We start from the raw sequence: 17749 nt of genomic DNA, 5'->3' as shown, positions 1-17749 counted from the left end.
TATTTAAAGATAAATAATAATAACAATTCAAATGCTTTTAGATAAAAATATAATATAATATAAATAGGAATAAAATAAAAATAAAATATTAATAAGAATAAACTATGAACCAAAATGTTTCCTGAAAATAATCAAGGTTAAATTTACAATGAATAAAATTTACATGTTTAAGTTATATATTGAAAGATCTGTCAGTACACAATTTACTTCTTATTCTTATGTTGTGTGATAGTGCTGAGACAAAGGCCAAATTAAAAGGAGAAAAAAGTTATCATGCCCAATGATTTAAGAGAATGCAGGCCAAAGTAATTTGGTGTCATGTGATTGGGGAAAACACTACACAGTAGGGGTGTGTTGCAGAGGAGAGGTGTCCAATAATTTCTGCACTGCTTCCTGTCTCTTCCCTTTTTCCCTCTAGCAAAGATAACAGACACATTGTCGTAACAGGAGTGTATTAAATAAGCACCTTAGTATCACCTCTAGTGTTAAGGATTAGGTCTGTATGTTTGCATTACGAAAACTTGCTCTGAGTTTTATTTTCTTACAAACAAGCAAATATGTTGGGGGAGTGGAGCAGCTTGACCCCTAATTAGCAAATACTTGAATCAACCTTGTTATGGCTTCTTCAGCAGCAAGGTTATCAAATAGGAACCTGGAAGACTGCTATATAAAGTCATTTTGAAATCTCCATGAACGCCCCAAGAAAATCATGCAACCACAACAACTAAATGCTTGGTGACTCACAGTTGGCCTATGGGAAGCTGAAAAAAGACACAGTGGCTGGGGAGTTCAGGAATACCAAGGACAATAAGAAAGGTGGTAGAAAGAGAACCAGCAAAAGAATGCTGAGAATGAAGGCTACAGGAGAATAAAAGGCTTAAAGAAATAGAGAAGACAACCTGTGGTCCCTGGTTATTTAATGAGTTCCAGAGAACTCTTATGCCTCTTGGCGCAGGTACTAAGACTCCCATCTAAAACCCTAATACAAACATTTTCATCTATCAAGGAATTCAGACTCTATAATCTCAAACAGTGACTGTAAACACCAGCAGCTGTTAGGAACTAGAGAATCCTGACCTCCTAAGCCTGCACTAAAGCTACTGTTAGAGCTGACATATCTTGATACCTAGGCCTGATTGGATATAGTAGCATCATTCTCATCTGCTGATGGAAGATTCCCAATTTTCTGGACCTACACAAGTGTAGTAACTCTTAGCTTCATCCTGCAGAAGAATTTCAAAAGTTGTCACCTGTTGATCCCAACAGTCTACTTACAGAAACTTTTCCCTCCTATTCCCAAACACTGTAGGGGACACAAGCTGCCAAAGACCAGCACTTAAAGTGCCTCTATGCACCTTTTTCCATGTGGGTAGAGAAAAAGACCCAGCCTACTGCTTTGTAACTAGTCTGAATATCAGTCTATTGGATGCTGTTAGCATTCTTCAGGACAGATAGCTCCTCTCCCTGTTTAGCTAATCTCTGCAATATCCTATTAGACACAGTCGGGAATGTTCAAGCAATTCTGAATGCTGAGGAATCGACAAGAAGATTAGACAGCACAAGTGTGCTTGCATATTTTACAAATTCAAAGAAAAGCAAAATAAAAAACAAAATGTTACTTATAAAAAGAAACATTGTTTCATATACAAATGTGCTTTTTTTTCTAAGTGGAGAAGAAAGTCTCAGAGTTGGATGCTGTCACAGCCCTCAAGTCCTCCACATTCCTCCCGTCCTCCCTTTGCTGCATCAGCGGTACCTTTGCTGGTGTCATTATTTTCCAAACATTTGAGTTTTCCATCATTTGCATACAAATGTGTTCTTAAGATGAAAAAAAATCATCTAAAATGCCAATCAAAACTTAAATTGATCACATTTTTTTCATGCTTCTCTTTATACACATACAAGCCCCAGAAGATGGCACAATAATATTTTGTGCTTTGCTTTGTTTTCTGTTTGTTGGTTTTGTTTTATTTTTTGTTGGTAAATATGGGACCTACTCACTTCACATTGTTTCTTATGCTTTGTCATCAGGTAGCAAAAAATATTTTTGCAACACAGTGTTTCAAACCCTGGACATAGATGCAGTTCTTAATTCCTCTCTGCCTTCTCCCTCTCTTCTTTCCTTCTTCCCTCCCTTCCTTTCTATCTTCTTATGTCCCTCTTCTCTCTGCTTCTGTTTCTTTCTATCCTTGTTGCACAGTTATTCTTCAACAAACCCTCCTTTTCTTAAAAAAAATATTCCACCCAACTTCAATTCACATTGCAATTGAGGGATGCTAGCCTGAGCAGAGGGCTGGGATGAAGGACACAACTTAGGTTCTACAGACATTTTCCCCAGAGTTTGCTTGTTTTACTCTCACCTCTAAATAAAATGTTTTCTAGGGAAAAGTGGATTATCCAGAAGAGTTTCTAGGAAGACCATTTCTGTGGACCCATTAATAAACTTTATGTGATATTTGTGTTTGTCTATCTGGTGTGGGGGGCAGGGAAAGAGGCAGAAAGTAAATATTGTACCAAATTGTCAAGTGAGTAAGCACCATTTCAAGATCGGAAACTATTAAAAATGAACTCTGATTTCCCTTACTTTGTACAAATTGTTATTTAATCTCATTGTGTAATATTTTCCAAGGTTATAAAATTTCACACTGCTTTACTTTGCCTATTACAATAAGCATGGACATTTGTGCTTCTTAAATATTCTCCAAACTAACTTTTTTCAGAAAAGTTAAATAAAGTATCACTTCAAGGTATTACTAGAATAGCTTCTAAATTTGACCTATTTCTCCTTAAGACAGTTGTGCTGTGCAGGATGGTGTCCAATCCAATTCCTTCATCTCGTACACCCTTGACAGAGAAAGTCAAAGAGGGCACTTGTAAGCAGAGACTGTTTATTTACTGGCTGTCCAGACACAAATAATAACACAGAAACTATATCAATTACAACCTGGTTTGGCCAATAACTTAGGCCAAAGTATTTGTATTTTGTACCTAACTCTTACATATTAAGTTTACCCATAATTCTTGTCTGTATTAGTCACATGGCTTGGTACCTTTTATCAGTGAGGTATTCTCATCTTGATTCATCTGCATCTGCATTACAACTTCAGACTGAGTCTTTCCTCTTTTCAGAATTCTTTTTGTCTGGTCATCCCGCCTATATATACTTCCTTCCTGACTCCTCGCCAATCAGTGTTTTATTAAACTTATATAAGTGACAAGTCTTTACATGGTACAAGACCATTGTTTCACACTACTGCCCCCCATTTTTTTCTTTTCAAAATAAGAACTCTGATTCTAATCTTCTTTGTTGAGCTTTTTTTTTGAACATTATCCATAACAGCTTGTAATCAACATTCCAAACAAAGATAAACATGCATAATCCATTTTTTGGGGGAATGTTGGTGTAGTTTTCTAGGCTACTCTCTACTGATTAAGGATGCTAAGAATCTTATGGGGACTAAGGAAAATTTAAGATGATGGTCAAGTCTTGACTGCAATATTGTGTGTAGCTTGATTATTTCAGCCAGCAGGAAACTCCAACAAGGTCCTCTGAAATATTTATCATCTGGACTATCCATTTTTGTCAGAGATTTTACAGGGGGTCTTCCTTGATCATACTTGATTTTTCTTAACCAAGAATGAATCTACAGCCTCTCATTTCTTGTGGAAACAACAACAAAACCTCTTCTCCAAAGTAACATATCTTTTGACTTAAACCTTGCAGTCAAGGCATTTTCAAAATATATAAGTTAGATTAATCCAGCAGCATTTATAATCAAATGGGTTTCAGCAGCTGTTTCCCAAGGAAATTGCTTCTCTCCACTTATCCAACACTGGAATAACAAATGTGTGCTATCATATCTAGCCCTTTAGCGTGCACATTAGGGTCTCCAACTCAGGTCCTCCTGCTTGCCACTCAGGCCCTTTACAAACTGAGTCATCTCCCTTTCTGGCATAACATTAAGCAATAGTATGACCATCTTAATTATTTGAACCATCAGGGCAATGTGTCTATTCTTTCCATCTTTGACATTAAATTAAATGCTTAGTCTTGCTTGTTTTAATCTTTTCATACAATTAGTACAGACTGAATGCACTTCTATCCAGTTTTATGGTCAGTGCTGCTAAACCAAGACTTTCATTCTCCCCTCTAGAAAAACAATGTAGGAAGTCTTTCTCTCTCCCACCAGCCAGTACACAAATCATTATACGAGATTTATAATTAGTTATAAAAGCTCGGTCAAAAGCCTAGGTTTCTTTTTAGCTAGCTCTTATAACTTAAATTAACCCATATCTATTAATTTTTGTGTTATCCCGAGTCTCATTTACCTCTTCTACTTACTGCTTGTCTTGCTTTCCTTTTTCCTCCATGTCTAGCTGGTGATTCCTCCCTTCTTCTTCCCAATGTCCACTGTGCCTGAAAATACTGACTAGCTATTGGCCACTCAGTTTCTTATTGAACCAATCCAAGTGACACATCTTCACATTATGCAAAAAGATTATTCCACAACAACAGTATAAGTCCAACTGGATAGAATTTTGAAAAATATGAAAAAAAAGTCACTTGGATTTTCCATTTAAATTCTTTTATTCAAATTCAACCATTCTGAAGACTATGGTTTGCAGATACAACACAGTCATTTTTATGTATATGTTAATTTGTTTGTACCTCTTCATGTGTGTGGGTATGGGTGTATGTGTGTGCAAGTGTGTGCTCTACATCAAGAGTTTTGATGTCATAGGACAATGTAGGGTATTGTCCTTTACCTTTCCCTTTGTTGGAGACAAGGTCTCTTGCTGTGTACCTGTGTACATGAGGAATTTGGCCTGAGAGCTTCCAAAGACCCTTCTGACTCAGCCTGTCATACCTTCCCAGTAGAGCATCTGGCTTTATGTACGTTTTGGGGATCTGAATCTGAGCCATCACATCCTCACAAAAATTGCTCTATTTATTGAATGATCAAATATTCACTACAATCGATCTTCTATGATTATTGCACATTTTCCATGTTCCCCAGTGTCTCACCAAAGCTAGTTCAAGTTCCTATGGGCTATCCTGAAAATTCTTACCAAGCAACCCTCTAAAGATTGATGCTATACTACCTTGTCCTGATTTTACCCCTTCCTCATAATTCAAGTGCTTTTCATGAGGATTAAATTTTATCTGCAGAATCTCTACCTCTGTCTCCCACTAGATGGCATCTTTTTTCTGCCTATGATGCCCAGTCTCTTTGGACACACTTGTTACTTATCTGAGGGTATAGAATGCAATAGGACCTATCTGAATATTAACTTAAGGACTTTTTTTTTCAAAATAGGTTGTACACAGAGCAGAGGTATTACAGTAGCAAATAAAGCAAACCCTGCTTTGGGAGAAAAGAAGTCCTAAAGAGAATAAAAGATCTAGCAAAACCTTGTTTCTCAGACATCCTCCATGGTCCTTGGACTCTTAAGCAGGTTCTGTCTTCCCTGTCGTACTCATCAGTAGCCAGACAGATATGCCAGAGTCTGACAGCATCAACCTTTCATTCCTCAAGGAAACATTAAAGGGACACAATGAAAGTCATCTGTCCTCTCCTGGCTGTTGAGCACATAACCTAGCTACCTCTGGTTGACTGGAGCTGCACTCTAGAGAGTTACCTTTGAATGTCAGAAAGTGACAGATGCAAAGGACTGGAATATAAGGCAGCTCTTTAAAGATTCCTTTCCTTTGTATGACAATAACATGCTTCAAAAAAAATCTCCCTGGAAACTTTTTTTTTCAAGCTATGTGCCTGTATTCCTAAAGTTTCTGAAAAATAATCAGAGATATTCTGCCCTGAGGTATAGACTCACATTCAACCATCTGATAGAAACTCAAGTTTCTATCAAAACAGCCACAGTATATAAACACAGTAGAAAAACTTTATCATTGGGATCATAGCTCAGTTGGTAGAGTGTCTGTTGCATGCACAGAGTTCTGGGTTCCATTCCTAGTACTGCAAAATTGAGCATGGCAGTCCATACCTGTAATTTCAGCACTCAGTACATAAAGGAAAGGGAGTTCTAAAATTCAGGATTGTCTTCTGCTACATGGGAAGTTTGAGGCCAGCTATACTACAGACAGTCTCAAATAAATGAGTGAAAGATAGACATTAACTTTTACTTTTTAATTGAAGAATATTCTTCAAGAACAAGTGAAAAATAGCATTATAATTAAAATAAACTCTAATACTAAAATATAAAATGAACCCATTCACTAAGTATAGAACATGAGCTCTCTTTAGTTATAAAATGCAAAAGTTTCAATATTTTGAAATTTTAATTCATAAAACACAGACTTCAAGTTGTCTAAGAGCATAAACCATGCTGAGTTCAGTGTTCAGTTAGTGTCCTCTAAATCAGCATCAATTTTAGCCAGACACACCCAATTAAGTCTTGATATACACTGTAATGTCATAATACATTACATGTATTATACTGTAAACACCCAGGAATATACTTGCTCCACACAAAGAAGACATTTACTGATATTTTACCCTATGTGCATGCTGAGCACCCAAAGTTCAAACAGCCTAAGCAATGACTTATGGCTTATGATAGTTTAAAAAGGATTTAATTCCAAATTGTCCAACTGCAAAATTAGCGCAGTTGAAATCATGAAAAATTGCCTCCAACACTGAGTACTTTAAGGATTGTATCTTCTCTGTTGTATGTTCAATTAACCTTCCTAGAATAGATGGAAACTTGAGATAATGCTGACCTGGACTGATATGCAGAACAACAGAGCCCCATAACTCAGCACGAGTCTCTTACTTCCTGTTTTTCCTCAGACATGGGAAGCCCAATCAAGTCAGTTTGGAAGTCCACATCTTCGACATGGAGATGTGCCATTGACGTAGTCCTCTGGCCACAGAAAATTCTTCCACTTTTTTTTTTTTTTTTTTTTAGTTTTCTGTAAATCTACCGATAGTAATAAATTGAGCTTGGTTTTATGTTCGTTTCAGGCTTAAGTAAGTCTTTTATATATGAAATATTAAGCATTTCTAGAATTTAATGGAGGAATATTGCCTTTCAACAAGGTCTTTTGAAATTGGAAACTCAAACACTTTTAATAGTTTCTGAGTTCTGGATTTATAGAATTGTATTGCTCTTCTCTATTCTCCAGTTTTCCCCTATTTATCACATTCTTTTATTTTAATTTAAAGATTGTTAATAGCATGTTATATATAGCCATATAAAAATCTAATATGTACATCTACTGGATCTGGTACATATATTTCTACTCTATATGGAGTGTTGTGTGTATTGTGTACTTATAAACAGATTCAGAGGGAAGGAGGAAAGAGGGAGAGAAAGACACAGAGAGAAGTTTTCTGCACAAGTAAATTTATTTTATCATTCTTTCCTAGAATAATTAGGAACTTTTATATCCTCTGCTGCCCTCTCCACCTGTGTACATGTGCTTGGCATACTATGCGTATGGAGGTCAGATGAACTCCGCGCGTTATCTCTCCTCTGCTTCTGTCTTCTGTGAGAGAGGGTCTTTTGTTCTCTTTTGCACAGATCAGGTTTGCCGACTCAATAGCACTCTGGGATTCCTTTGTCTCTTTCATCTTACAGTGAAATCACTGGGGTCTAGGTCCACACTGCCATGTTTAACCTTACACATATGGCCAGCTCCCCAACACTGAATGTATGCATGTAAAATCTTCTCATGTGTACATCAGCTTGGCGGTCCTTTTCCCCATCATACTGCTCTTTGGTTAGAAGAAGAATGTGTTATGGACCACCTGGGAATTTCTGTTCTGTCTGCAGTCTTTATAGTAACCACCACCAAATGTACATATGACAACAAGTTACATATGGAGATAATGTCTGGGTTTTGAGAAAAACCAAGTATCGAGGTTTCTTGTCTATAAATCTTTAAGAAAATTATAGCTAACAGGGTTGGAGGGATGTCTTGGTTAAAAGTGCCAGCTGATCAATCTTGAAAACTGAAGTTCTGATCCTAGCATCTACATGACAAGCTATGCATTCTGCAAATGCCTATCACCTGAGCTCCAAAGGATCTGGAATGCTCTTCTGGCCCTTGAAGGTGCAGTATGCATTCCATATGCATATGTGCATGCATCCATGTGGACATACAGCACATATACATAAACAAACAAAGACAAATATTTTTAAAAGAAATTTACATGTGACATAAAGTATACAAAACTCAATAATATGAGAATTAATTTAAGAAATTAATTTAAAAATTAATAAAAAATTAAGAAAATGTCACTTTTAGGGACTCCAGAGAAATTTTCATTTGTAGATCTCAAATAAAAATGTTATTCATTGATTTGCAAAATATTTTTTAATAATTTTTATTGAGCTCTACACTTTTTTTCTGCTCCCCTCCTTACCTTTCTCCAACCCCTTAAATCCTCCCCTAAGTTCCCATTGCTCCCAATTTACTCAGGAGATCTTGTCTTTTTCTACTTTCCATGTAGATTAGATCTATGTAAGTCTCTCTTAGTGTCCTCATTGTTGTCTAAGTTCTCTGGGATTGTGGTTTGTAAGCTGTTTTTTTTCTTCTTTATGTTTAAAATCCACCTATGAGTGAGTACATGTGATTATTTTTCTGTGTCTGGGTTACCTCACTCAAAACAATGTTTTCTAGCTCCATCTATTTTCCTGCAAAATTCAAGATGTCATTACACTTCTGCATTGCTGGTGGGAATGCAAGCTGGTACAGTCTCTTTGGATGTCAGTGTGGTGGTTTCTCAGAAAATTAGGAAACAACCTTCCTCAAGACCCAGTAATACCACTTTTGGGTATATAGCAAAGGATAATCAATCGTGCCACAAGGACATGTGTTCAACTATGCTTATAGCAGCATTATTTGTCATAACCAGAACCTGGAAACAACCTAAATGCCCCTTGACCTAAGAATGGATAAAAAAGTGGCACAATTATACAATGGAGTACTACATAGCAGGAAAAAGTAGCAAAATATTGTCAATTTTGGACAAAGGATTTATTGTGGCCTCCACTCTTTGGCAGCTTCTTTCCACAGTATTAAGGAAACGTGCCAACAGAATAGCCTGTTGCATGACTCCATCAGTTCTTGTTCCAGGTAAACACACAAAGTCATCAATGTCTAAGACGTTTGTCCAGTCAGGGAATTTTATTACAGATTCTAGTAACCTTATGTTTAATCTTTTTGTTTTGTTTTTTCAAGACAGGGTTCTCTCTAGCTTTGTAGCCTGTCCTGGAACTAGCTCTTTATAGACCAGGTTGGCCTCAAACTTACAGAGATCCACCTGCCTCTGCCTCCCTAGTGTTGGGATTAAAGGCATGGGCTACTACCACCTGGTTACACTTTATCTTTGGAGTCTTTGAGAACTCACATTTTGTAATTTCAACTAATCCCTTTTCCCATGCTCAAATCACTGTATGCAGCTTGAGGTGTGTGTAGACATTATTTCATGAGAAATTTAATCATCCTCTTTGTGGTTAAGTGCAGTAAAAAGCTACTTTGCTTCCATGAATCAAAATATGCAAAAATTTTAGGACAAGAGGAGCTTTACATATGCATTTAATAAACCAAAAGAGCTCACCAGATAAATGAATGCAATAAGGAGACAGAGAACAGAACAGTTATTCAATATTTGAAAAGAAAGCAAATCCACCAAATAGGAAGACAGTGTGCACAGGGACACTTGCCAATTAAAGAAAATACACAGTTTACTGAAGCAGTATTTACTGTGTATTTGCTTCCAGTGTTCTCTTTAAAACATGCACCAACACAATTATGATGGAAATTAATGAAATCAAGTTATCTGTGAATATTTAAAGATTAAAATGTTTTTCTTTTCACACCTAGTCTTAGACAACTATTTGTATTAATACATTTCTACAAAAGTACAGGTTATAAATTTTTTTAAATAAAATAATGGACATGGCTTATGAAAATGCTATTTTCTTGAGAAATGTATGTATGTGTATGAATACACCTGTAAGCCTGTGTGAGTGAGCATGAATGCATATGGTTATGTGTTTACATGTATGAGTGCATATTTTTGTGTTCACACACATAGTGAGGCCTTAGATGATTGTCTTGGTGTATATTCTAGTTTGTTTCTCTGTCTCTGTGATAAAATAACATGGCCAAAGCATATTACAGAAGAAAGACTTTCTTTGTTTTATGGTTCCACTGGGAAAATGTCTAAAATGTCATGGAACTCACTGCATGGTAGAAGGAGCTAGAAGCTGGTTGATCATGTTTTCTCTCACATGCAAGAGCTAGAGAAGTGTACAATAGAAGTGTGGCTTAGGAAGGTGATGTAGGTGACCCTTGTTTCTATGTGTTGCTTTCATTGGTTAATTAATAAAGAAACTGCTTGGCCTGATAGGTCAGAACATAGGTAGGCAGAGTAGACAGAACAGAATGCTGGGAAGAAGGCAGTGAGGCAGACACCATAACTCTCCTCTCCGAGACAGCCACAGGTTAAAATCCTCCCGGTAAGCCACCACCTTGTGGTGCTTCACAGATCATTAGAAATAGGTTAATCAAGATGTGAGAGTTAGCCAATAAGAGGCTGAAACTAATGGGCCAAGCAGTGTTTAAAAGAATACAGTTTCCGTGTAATTATTTCAGGTAAAGCTAGCTGGGTAGGCGACGGGAAGCAGTCCACTTCTCCTTATACAGGAAGAAATCCATAATACCCACTTTCATTGATTTACCTCCTCCATCAAAGACTGTCCTCACAAAGTTCCCATAGTGTCCCAAAATAGCACTGCCCAAATGCTGGCCAAGAGTAGGGTCTATTTCTCATTTAAACCACCACATTTGTATATTCACAAGGTTGAGAATCATCTGAAAGTTTATTAGTCACCTAGGAAAATCAGCCTTTATGAACAAAAAGCTCTACCCATTTCCAGCCCCATTTTGCACCCAAAGGCACATTTACAACATGAGTGGGGAATCTTAACAAATTGTCAAATTTTTATGAAAACATAAGAAGGCATAGTTAGAAGAAACAATAGGGAAAAAAGATAGGAAAGCAATCCTGCGAGTGGGGGATACCTCCAACCTCTGTCTTAATTCTTATTTTAGAAGGAGAGAGAAAAGTCAAGACACAGGGAATTAGTGGTGCTGTGGCAATGGGAAACATCTTAAGTTTTGTCCTACAAACCACAGACAGCAAAAAAGTGACTTAGCCTGTCATAGGCAGATTTCCATCAGGCCAATACATTCATCCATGGAGGACAATGCCTATGGTTATCACTACCACCATTTTAATCAAGTAGAGCAAGTAGAAACTGTATAACTGAAATTTTGGAAATATGTAAAGGGTTCAAATGGCAAATAAATTCAAGACAGCAGAATATTCATGACAGAAATTCCCAGGCTACAGTCATTTCTGCAGATCTGTGACTGCCGTTAGGTCTGACAAGCGGAGAGAGAACAGAAGTCAAGCAAGCTTGCACACATATCTCATCAGGTTTGTATGTTTCCTGAGGCTGGTAAGTGAGGTGTAGCAATAGCAGTCCAGCAGAACACAGTCCTGATTAAATCTGTCTAATCAAGTGCATCTCAAACTAATTTGAGATTTCTGTATTTGTAATATAATTAGAAACACCTTGCAGATCTGCTTCCATGGGAGCCCTAGTTTCTGAACTGCTGAGTATGTAGTAAGTCTTAGAAGCAGCTGAAACTGAAATCTGCTGCTGGCACACAAATAAGCTACTGACAAGCATTTAATAATAAAAGGATACTATTCACTCTGAGCAGATATTTCCAAATATTTATAATATTGATGATAAATTATTGTACCTTTAAGAATCTATTTTAAATATACTCAAATATATAGGTATATACATGTGTATATTTATTCATATGTGATATATATGTATTGATGTGTATGATGTAAATATACCTACACATATATACTTGTGTGTGTGTGTGTGTGTGTGTGTGTAACAAAAGTGATGTACCTTTTGTTGTTCAATTGGTGAAGTATATGCCTTGCTAGCATGAGAATTCACATTCACATTCCCAGGACCTGACCTCAACTCTTAACCCTGCTATAAGGAATCAAAAATGGGATGGTCATGGCTTGATGCTTGGTTTGTGTTGCTTAATTGGTAAATTCCAAGTCCAGTGAGAGACTTTGTCTCAAATATTAGATGAGGAGAAATAGAGATAGAAACATGATACTGACTTCTGGCCTCTACACTCATGCACAAACATATGAACACACATGAACATACACATGAATATACATAAAACAAATATGGTACAGAGAAATAAGAGAAAAGAAAAATAAGTTAATAAATCAAGTCCACATATACAGCTACAGACATATTCTGAGAAAGTGGCATTAGCTGATTTCAAGCCTTATTTTTGTTATTTGTATGAGTACTCTTTCTTCATGTATGCATGAAGACTCTCTCTCTCTCTCTCTCTCTCTCTCTCTCTCTCTGTGTGTGTGTGTGTGTGTGTGTGCAATGACTGAGGGGGGAAAAGGGTGTCAAATCTTCCAGAATTTGAGTTATAATATAAGCAACCACTTGAGTACTGTGAATTAAACCCTTGTCTTCAGCAAAGCAGCAAGTGCACTTAAGTAGTGAAACATATTCTTTGCTCCTACTAAATGATTTTCTCATTGTTCCTTGTCATTGATTGAGCTTGCCCAAATTCGGATGGCTGTGGAAGCAGTAAACATTATATTTTCATGTAAGCACCCTTATGTGAAGTTTATGTCAGACTGAGTTGTCGCTATTGAGTGTACACACACAGACACAGTGAGAGACAGACAGAGACAGAGACAGACAGAAAGAGAGACATAGAGAGAAAGGAGCGTGTATACCCATGTATGTGGATATGTATGCAAGTATATATGTATGTGGATGAGAGAAAGAATCAGAGAGAAAAGTAATCCTTTTATAAACATTCTGCATTTTATACACACACATGTATGTGAAAGTCAGAGGGTGATTTTCAGGAATCAGTTTTTTTTTTGTTTTTTTCAAGTGTAGGTTCCAGAGAACACAATCTTCTGCCATTAGGCTTATCACAAGGGTCTTTATCTCCTAAGCCTTCTATCTGGCCCTGGATGTGTATTGTAAAAGATAACTGAGTAGCTTCGCTTACAAGATCGAGTCTTGGTAGTCCAAAAATGTCATTTGCACTATAGAGAAATAGAGCCATCAGCTGCTTGGTGCAGGACAGTAGATACATCAGAGTGCCAATCTACCCTTGAAGGCCTGCAGAGTTCCAGGGAGCACCCAAAGTTCAGCCCATTCTGGAACACTAAAGCACTGGATCTGGGGGCTGTGAAGGGCGAGGATGGCAGCAGCAGCAGCAATGATAGGATAAACACACTCACTGGCAGGAAGTTAATGCTGTTGGGAAAGCAGTCCATTTTCTTCCTCAGTTTTCAGGGCTACCATTGCAAGGCGCTGGCCATTTCTGGGAAGGAGTCTTCCTCTTAGTTAAACTTTCTAAGAAATTCTCCATAATCCACATTAACTATCCAAAGTAGAGAGAAAAGTTCATTTTCTTTGTCAGAGCTATATGATAATTTAAGTATTTTAATGCAGAGGTCCTTATCAAAGAGGCAATGTCTTATGGCCTGACCTCAATGAAGCAAGTGAAAAGGAAAAAAACAAAATTATCGAGAAAATTACATCACATACATATGCATGTACATATGTATATATGCATGTATGCATAGGAGACAGCAATTAATTATAAAACTATAACATGCAGAGGAAGTTACTAGACAGAAGTTTGTAAGTATACTTGTTCTCTTATTCCTCTAATTGGATGTGGAGTATGAAGTGTGGGGATGAGGCTTTGTTGATTGTATCGCTGAGTGTGCATGAGGCCTGAGTTTCATCTCCAGGATCCTACACACTGAGAGTGGTGGCACATGCTTGACCTCTCTCATTCCCACATGGCAAATTCAAGGTCAACCAGGGATACATGAAATCTGTTTTCAAACATCACACACACAGAGATACACACACACACACACACACACACACACACAGAATGCTTGAAGGTTTAAGTCCTTCATGTTCATCATTTACCTCTTTCTATTCTTTCTATCCACTTCCTGCCTAAGTTATCATTATTCAACAACTCGCTTGAAACGTGGTTAGCACCCCAAACCAACCCATTTATATAAGAAACTTAAATTATCTACAAAACTAAATTTATCCCCTTACATTCATATATTCATTCATGACTGTTTTCGTGTATTTCCAGTTTAGAATTCCTAGAACATAGGCATCAGAACAGAGTTAAAACAATGGGAACATTTCGGTCTTGCAGAGTGGTGAACACTGAACACTTGATTACTTTTGTTTTCTCTGTAACAATGAGCTGGTGAGGAAATTGCCCTGTGGGAAGTGGGCCTGGCGAATCAATGCACTGCTTATCATTTATGCCCAGATACAATGCTGCCGCTTCTCTGGCTGCAGGCTCTCTAACCTCCTGGGACACCTGCAGAGGTTAATTAGCTTGCAGCTGGCCATAATTAGGAGCAAAAGGTGACCCAAAAGACAATCTCAACAATCTTGACAGAAAACATATGCAGAACTGAAGCTGTGAGCTTGAGCAAATGCAGTTTTAACTGTCATGCAGCATCCAAAGTGTGCCAAGGGTTAGATGGCATGGCCAGTGAAGGCAGGGCCACTGAGGAGGAGAGACACCCTGGAACAGGTTGCAGGTAGTTGTGCCTAGAAGGGCTTCTGTTCCTGGGGACTATTTTTCTCAAAAGTACCATGTTCTTCTGGGCATTGTACTGCTTCCTAGGCTTCCCCAGGAATTACAGTGAAAAGCCAGGACATCCACCCGTTTATTTAGAGCAAGAGCAACATCTTTAAATAATTAAAAATACTTTTATTTTGAGTGTTTTGGTTGACTGCCTGTTTTTTTACAGCATAAATTAAAATTATATGCAATTATAAACACTCATGTAAAAATTATTCTTAGTGACTTCTCCTTAATCAATTGCCATGTTCTTGCTCATCACTAAATATCCATTATTTCTGTATAGCAACAATGAAAATAAATGTAATGGGCCTCATCATGTAGCTAAGACTACCAAAGTGCTCTGCATTAGCTATGATGAAATAAATAATTGCCATTAAAAAGAAATTCAGGCTCACAGTTCTAGGAGGCTAGCCTTCATGATAGTAAGGACTGGTAGCCAGAGTGTGAAGCAGCCAGTCACATTACTCTATAGCCGAAAAGCAGAAAAAGGTGGTACTCACCTTGATTTCTCCCTTGTTATTAATTCTGGGACCATAAACCATGAAATGGTGCAGCCCACATTTAAAGAGGAATTTTTCCCTGGTGTTCAGTTGTCTTCTGGGACCCTGTTCTGTGTGCTGGATTACCTAGTACAGCCTTTATTCATGGGGAGGAGCTCAGTTCTACCTCAACTTGACATGCCTTGCTATGCTCAAGCTCATGGGAGGCCTGTTCCTTTCTGAAAGAAGACAGAGAAGAAGTGGGTGGATGAGGAGGGGTAGATAGGAGCTGGGGAGAGAGACTGAGGCAGGAGAGGAAACTGTGGTCTCTCTAAAAAATAAAGGAAAAATGTTAATAAAAATTAAATAGAAAATAAATAGACAGCGTATTTGTTGTGGAATTTCAACGGGGAGATGGGAACCAACCACTTCTTGCTCTGGCTCCGAAAGAGAGAGAGAGAGAGAGAGAGAGAGAGAGAGAGAGAGAGAGAGGGGCCTCCATCAAGCAGTCACACACTCACACACACAGACAAGACTGTGCCCTAGGGCTTGCTGCCCCCTAGATCATTGGCTAAATGGATCCCACAACAGGTCTTTTCTGTTCACATAACTCCTTCTGGAAGAATGTTCATAGATACATGTAAAAGTGTGTGTCCACAGTGATTCTAAAAGCCATCAAGGTGACAATCAACTTGACCCACCACAGGACCAGTCCTCATGGATCAGTGGGTAAAACTAAACTCAGACCAATGGCTTAGACTGAGACCCTCCCTGTGGGATTTGCATCCACTCACCTGCATTTCACGCTTCTCTCTACTATATTTTCCAGAGGAATAGATAGGTTTATGGGTGGCTTTCTTCTTTTAATTCAATTGATTTCTTTTCCAGAAATATAATTTATAGGTAAAGAAAGGAAACTATAGGTTGTAGAGATGATCAAAGAAATTTAGTTCCATCTCTCATAAAGGTGAGGAATACAAATGGATCTCATATCATAAAGATTCTAAGCCAGAGAAGACTGCACATCTCCAGAAGTGAGGTCAACGCTGACCTCAGTGTCACGGTCTTTGGTGTCTGTAGTTACTGTATCAGTTCCTGGATCTCTACTGTTCTGGCTTTTGTTTGCTGTGTCTGTGTCTTCTCCATCACTGCCAGCTCCTGCAGGTCAAGACCTTTGAGATGGTGTATTTCTACTCAATCCCAAACACTAAGAGTGCTTGTAATACACAGCAACTCAATTCATATTTGTAAAAAATATTAAGTAGTGCTTAAAATTATATTTATTATTTAATTTATATACTAACTCACATAAGCCCTCATGGCCCATCTGTGAATATCAGAACAGAAATTACTGAATTCACTTGCCTTTTTCTTCTGGTTTTGTCAATACACACATTCTCTCAGCTGCAGATAAGTCCCTGAAAAACTTCTCACACATACAACAGAACTTGTCACCTGTTTTCTGACTTGCCCCATATTGACTCAAAGGAATAAGGTCAAAAAACTTCCCTAGATTATTTCTTCACTGGAACCTGAGAGATTCCACCCTAATATTAGATATTAAGAATTTCTACCAGTGTTCGCATAACCAGAAGCTCTGTTATAAAATCTACCATAGAGGGTCTGTGTTGCACTGTAAAGAAGAGAATGTGTTTTGATAAGTACTATTGAAATCTTCTGCTTTCACAAGTATCAGGTCATAAATAGAAGGTGATACAAAACGGATACATTAACAAAGCTGCATTCAGTCCGCCACAGAGATCCTACTATGGCTCTTTATAGATTACTCCATGCATATGTGTACTTGCTGCATATGTGCCTAGTGATTCTAAGGTCAGAAGATGGCACTGTAGCTCCTTGGCCTGGAGTTATGGATATATTCGTGATCCAGCAGGTGGTTCTGGGATCTGAATCCTGTTCTTCTGTGAAAGCAGCATGGGATCTTCAATGCTGGGTCACATTTGAAGAACACTCCACTAGTTCTCAACACTCATTCGCCAGGACTCATGGCAATATGTTCACATCATTCTGTGTCTGGAAATACCTGCTAAACATCAATTATAAGTCCTTTATTTGTGGTTATTTACAACCACTTCCTCTTTCAGGAATAATCTGATGCCAAACTAAATTACCTTAGTGTAATACTTTAATGGGCATGGAAATTCTAGTGAAATCGAGTTAGTTAAACACACCTGCATATGTGTGTGTGTGATGTGTACATGTACACTTGCTTGTATGTATGTTTGTCTCTGTGTGTGTGTGTGTGTGTGTGTGTGTGGTGTATGGATAACAAAACTTAATGTGTCCACAAAATAGATTACAAGATAACATTGAAAGTGATTGTCAGTGAGGCCCACAAGCAGGGGTTCAAGGAGTCCAGTCACATGTGTCTCCACTCTGGCAGAAGCAAGAGATGATTGCTGGGGCTGGTTTCCTTTTATTTTCCTATTCAGTACTGGATTCCAGAACACTGAGTGTCATCAACCGTATTTACGGAATGACTTCCCACTTCAAG

At 37.9% G+C, this 17749-nt stretch overlaps 1 non-coding gene across 1 annotated transcript; it reads right to left on the bottom strand.

Moving 5' to 3' along the window:
- Positions 1–1741: 1741 nt before the first annotated feature.
- On the bottom strand, positions 1742–1807 carry LOC146895032 (small nucleolar RNA SNORD42). Its single transcript, XR_015001493.2, has one exon. It is a non-coding gene; the product is annotated as a small nucleolar RNA SNORD42 (small nucleolar RNA).
- Between the last annotated feature and the right edge of the window lie 15942 nt (positions 1808–17749).

This window comes from Myodes glareolus, chromosome 20, assembly GCF_982192425.1.
Source record: "Myodes glareolus chromosome 20, mMyoGla1.1, whole genome shotgun sequence".
NCBI lineage: Eukaryota > Metazoa > Chordata > Mammalia > Rodentia > Cricetidae > Myodes > Myodes glareolus.
This window is presented reverse-complemented; position numbering and strand designations above follow the sequence as displayed.